The following is a 6,279-nucleotide window of genomic DNA, read 5'->3' as shown; positions in this document are numbered from 1 at the left end:
GTATTTATTAAGCATCACAACTAATAGTAATTTCGGGTTTGTTGAAATAGTTTATCTGTCAATGTGCAGTACTAATATTTGGAGATATTACTCCCCCCCCCCCCCCCCCCATAGATAGATACAGTTTATATATAGGGAGCCTATATATGCACTTACGTCACATATAACTTAACATAGCTGGTTACGAAACACACACGCACACACAAGCGCGATGTGAGTAAATGGCAACATAATTTGTATTAAGTGCAACACAATTTGTTATTATTAATTGAAGATTTTATGCTTTTTTTTTCCTTAATTGGATTTGCTTATTTTAACACATAATTTGTTAGTGTAGCCAATACACAAATAAGCCATAACATTCTGCGATGTAACTCGTGAATGAAAGTGTAATTACTGCAGATTGTATATACTCCAGGAGAAATCATTTAGTGGAGAAAACTAAAAAAACAACGCAGGAGCCTCGAAGCACTGTGTCAGAGACCATAAGGGTGTCAGTTCATGTATTATTATTATTATTATTATTATTATTATTATTATTATTATTATTATTATTATTATTATTATTGTTGAAGTTGTTTTGCCGCTGTCTGAAACGTATTTTCTAAATGTATTTATTTCACTTATTTTCCGTTGCAAGTATAAGCACGGCAGATTAAAGAACATTAGTGACATGAAAATGCAGTAAAGTGCGTATCTATTGTAGTAGACCCCGTGTGTTTATTCGCGCTGAAGGACTTATTTACATATCTCAAGAATTTCCAACTGTCGACTCCACAGTACGGCAAGAGGGGACACGAGTGCGATAATGCCCATGTTTGTAAAAGGAATTCCTTTAGATTGCTATATGTTCTACATGAGTGCTGCCCTTTTCAGCAATTTCTAACAGCTTGAAAACCAATCCAGGATACGTGTATTCTACCGAATAAGGCACTTCACAAAGTACAAATGCAGTATAAAAAGTACATTCGAAATCGCAAAACAAACTTTGTTTGTGTTAAATTTATGAGCAGCAGCACTATTGTGCAGCATGTAAATGAGCTATTACCAATAAGGCACTTATCTTTACCTTTCACTGTATAATACACTGTTTAAATAAACTGTATTTTTGTATGTGATAATTGAAATGCAACTCCCAATCGCAAAATGGAAGATTTATTGTCTGTAGGCATATGTGTGTGTGTGTGTGTGTGTGTGTGTGTGTGTGTGTGTGTGTGTGTGTGTGTGTGTGTGTGTGTGTGTGTGTGTGTGTGTTTGTGAAGGGTTCATCTTATGCATAGTTCCCTAATCAGATTTAGCCTATATTGTCGGCCTTTTGCAATTGCCCCATTTAAAACACCCCAACCCACACCCCACCCCAGAATAGAGACAGGACACAAACTAGGGTGGTATCAGGAAAATATGAAGGTATCGACCGATTTAAAAAGATAACCACATCTGCTAAAAATGTACTTCAAAACACAATAATTTATGTCAGCAAGGAAATTATGAAAATTGCCGTTCTGCGCTTTGGGTCAGTAGGAATGTTTAAAGATTAAACCCTACTGTTTGAAAATATTGTAAAGTGCATTTACATTTCCTCCCGACAGTCGATCCGATCTATACGTAGCTGATCTCTCTCTCTCTCTCTCTCTCTCTCTCTTCTCTCTCTCTCTCTCTCTCTCTCTCTCTCTCTCTCTCTCTCTCTCTCTCTCTCTCTCTCTCTCTCTCATACCCCTGTTTAATAATTCCGTGTCATGTTGAACCTCATATCAAAACCTATGATGTACAGTATCGCGTAGATTTTGATATTTAATGTGGTAAAGAGTATCGTTTAAATACGACCCAGTAAGCGCAAACACACACACACACACACACACACACACACACACACACACACACACACACACACACACACACACACACACACACACACACCGTCACACGAAGTTTTTTTCAGTATGTTACCTGCTCGACTGAGAATGGAAGACCTCGCCTGGGTAAACCTGTAGATTGATGCCCCAAATATAAGCCAAAGTGCACAGCAAGGACTCCCGTGCTCCTTGGGTGCCGCATCTGCAAGAAACAGACGAGCACGAGATGGTTCTATTTTATTAACTTTCACAATAGGCGTCAGAGAAACCGCTTTCTATATACCCAGCTTAATCAGAAACAAATACACAAAAGACTCGAGTATTGAATGGAAGTCCTGCCTACAATAGGAAACTCCAAATAGGCTTACGCCCTCATGAAATAAATATAGTAAGATGTAAATAGAATGTAGCACACTAATTCATTTACATAGTACAATTTCGGTACAATTTGCACAGGAAAAAAAAAAAAGTTTTTAGTCTGCAACATGTATAGTGGAAGGTGCCGCTGAACTCAAATGAGATTTCATTCTCTAATTCAGAGACGTTGTCTCCTACCAAACACACACACACACACACACACACACACACACACACACACACACACACACACACACACACACACACACACACACACACACACACACACACACACACACACACACACACGTTAATTGATGAGCGGATCATCATACGTAAAGTGTATGATTAGACTTAAGGGTAGGCTAAATCTACTGGCGCCAAAGCTCTAAGGACATGGATTCAAAATCGGGGTGGGGGAGGGCGGTTCATAAGCTGTGTGTTGCAAAAAAAGAGAGTGGGAGAGAAAGCGAGAGAAGGAGCGCTGTGCGAGGGTTGTTCTGAGATTGGTTCACATGATACATTTAAAAGCAGAACTAGAAAGCAAATAGCCCAACTGTGAGCGAGTTATTTCTGAAACGGAATGCATTTATATTGCATGCATGCACCAAGTGACAGCCTGAGGGGACAGAGGAAACGCAAACGGGGGAGAAATACCGGGCACTGAATAAAGTGTGGACAGCACAGAACATATTATGAGTGGGGGATGGGAGGGGGGGTGCCGCGAGCTGAACGGATAGGAGAAAACACTACACACAATCCCTCTTCATTCGCTGTCAAAATGTTAAATAGTACGAGGGGACCTGTACTTTAACACTCTATTTAACAAACCGTGGTTACCATAACTCAATATGATTTTGACAAATAACTCCGATTCTTAAATGTTGTATTGCTATTCGAGCGACAGAAATAAGACAGTATTGGATATATATTTATGCAACCGTTTGTAGCAGCGTAAAGACTGTCTTCACTGCACTCCCTTATTTCTGACTCCATATGGTCGTATAGCATTGCTAAGAGAAACATATCATTCACGTCTTAGGCTAATACTTTAAACCCAATCGATTTTACTAATATGTTGATCCATACTAATTCAATTTCATAATTAACAGTTTATGCAGCAAACTTAATACCATTTTCATACAAGAAGTCTAACGCAAGAAGAAACACCCACTGCAATGCAGGGCTATTAATACAGAGGTCTGCTTTGTCTCTCCTGCATTGGAAGACTGTAGAAGTGGTTTCGTCTGTTGGGTACAGGAGACGCGTTCAAACCACAATTGCTCAAATGGTAATGCAACATATCCTGCTCTGCCATACTAGTTACCCTAGACCTAGAGAATACTACAACCATTTAGTGTAAACATAAGAATTAAGCTGAGCTCAGGGCACGCCATAACCCCTGCATCCCTCATGTACCATCCAGAAACCAACCCCTCCACTTAGCCACTTGTGTGTAAAGGGATTTGATGTTGCAGCACGGGCTTTGTGTTACTCGTATAGTTCAAGGCTTCACTTACTATAGGCCCAAACAAATACGTAAATATGTAAATAACACGTTGGGATTTGTATAGTTTTCAATCCATCATTTTGAATACATCATGGCTACTGTCAACTGGTATCTCAACTTATTATTTAGCCTACTTATTATAAGCTAAAAACAAAACAAAACAAAAAAAGTGGAAGATAGGCTTGTAATTATACGTACTGTAACGTATTTAATTTCTTCTTTTAAAATATGACGAAAAGAACGTTTGGGTTGCAATACAGAAATACCAGTGCAGAGCAGTACTGCATAGACAGTCGGAGTTGATGAGAGGCATAAACAATACTATCCTAAATTACATTCTTAAAATGAAAATATTTCCAATTGAAAAAGTAGCCATCAATTGCAAATGTCAGGACTGCATTTTTACTGCCACCACGGGTCCCTCACAGAACAAACCCTGTAAAAGTTTATATAGTGTATTGACTATTCTCCAAGGGTACCTTAGTTAATTAAGGCTGGTGGTCTCTGAGAAGAAAGGGGTACCGCTGTGTCAACACTGGCTCCTATTTAGTGACACCTTCTGCTAAATTGAAATGTGCTGCAAATAGGGGTGAAAGTTTAAGTAAGAATACGCGTGTAATCGGCACCCGCCAGACCTCACACGCGCAAAAGAGAATATTTACACCAAGCTTGTCAAAGTAAACGAGCCAGCCTCTCTTCTTGCAACTAATTGCGTACTCACTAAAGTAACAGTGCTGGGTAGCAGACAGCCTTCTCTCTCTCTCTCTCTCTCTCTCTCTCTCTCTCTCTCTCTCTCTCTCTCTCTCTCTCTCTCTCTCTCTCTCTCTCTCTCTCTCTCACACACACACACACACACACACACACCTTTGTTAAATGAAACTCATTCATACAACTGTATCTTTAAAGACTGGAGGAAATAAAATTCACCAAGCAATGATTACACATTATACACGAGTGTTTAGGTAGAACATCACAAATACTGACTGGGTGTATGTCAAATCACTAAAACAGATTGCAGTGTTTCAGTGAGATTAGAAAATCTTTTTTTTTTTTTTTTTTTTTTTTGGCAAGATTATCCTATCTAATTTTCGTTCAAGTTAATGTGCATATTTTACCCTTAGGCAGAGCATTAATGCTTTACTGGTTACCACACCCATTCAACATCAAAAATACCAAAGAAACAGTGGCGCTTTATCCAAACACCAGAAAACATGTGGTTTTACATGTGGTCTGACTGTAAAACAGATAATAGAATGGGTCCGCAGTTTAGCACTGTACTTATTTTTAAAATAACCAAATATAATGTAATTTATTGTGCAGAGGAGGTGTTGTATTCATTGTATTGTTGACACATTCCAGTGATCGCTTGTCCAACTGATTAATATGCGATGGGTTCTGGTAAAGTTTCACAAAACTTTATAAAAATATTCTCGAAATGGACCTCATTATTTAATGTTTAAAAACTGCCGAAAAAAAAATGCCGGCTTTTTTCTATACACAAAACCCCCGCTATCGCTTCCAGGCCTGGGTAAACAGGCTCACGGGTAGATGGTTGAAGTGGGCCAATCTTTAACTAAGATGTCTGACCGTCGAGTGCTGTTGTTTACTTGTAAATTAATCATCCAATGCACAGTCGGCGCCAGTGTAGATTTATCACTTACATGAAGCGGCCGGGGGGAGACAAAGAGAGTTCACACCTTCCTGCGTTTGATCCCCTATCAGTGCAGCCTCCCTCATAACAAACTTCTCCGGGGAGTTTAGCTGGGAGGTCACCTATAATTGGCGGAAGTTTGTACACCATTAACAGAACGTTAAATTAAAATAACTAATACGCAGCTTTTTTTGTTGATTAGCCTTCCTGTTGCAAGTCATTTGTTAAACACACACACACACACACACACACACACACACACACACACACACACACACACAACACACACACACAATATATATTATAATATATAATATATATATATCTATATATATAATATATATATAAGATATATATATATATTATATATGGTTGATATCATAACAACTGGAGTTTGCGTAAAAGCCACACGGGAATATTAATTCAGCAGTTGAAGGATGTGTAACAGACATACACATTGGGAGTGTCATACAGTTAAATTATTAGAGCAATCATGCTTCTGTTAAAATAGGACACACGCTTTATTTAATTGATGTATTTATTTTAATTTCGCCCACTCAATAAAGCTTTTTAAATTAAAAAATAGTATATATGCCTGCTGCATGGAAAACGTGTTTCAAGAAATAATAATAATAATAATAATAATAATATAATAATAATAATAATAATAATAATAATAATATAATAATTATTATTATTATTACTATTATTATTACTATAGATTTTAAAGAACGCAGGTTCGTTCTCCTTTTATTGGCACTAGGTTGCAGCAAAGAGAATTGCAAGCCCCCAAATCACTTTCAGTTAAAAAATGGTTTGAATATAATCGGCATTAGAGCTACATCTCGCCCTATAGTACAATATTCAGCACCGCTCCCCCTCCCAAGATCACTAAACTGATATTTTGG

The sequence above is a fragment of the Polyodon spathula genome, chromosome 25, assembly GCF_017654505.1.
Source record: "Polyodon spathula isolate WHYD16114869_AA chromosome 25, ASM1765450v1, whole genome shotgun sequence".
In the NCBI taxonomy this organism is placed as follows: Eukaryota; Metazoa; Chordata; class Actinopteri; order Acipenseriformes; family Polyodontidae; genus Polyodon; species Polyodon spathula.
This window is presented reverse-complemented; position numbering follows the sequence as displayed.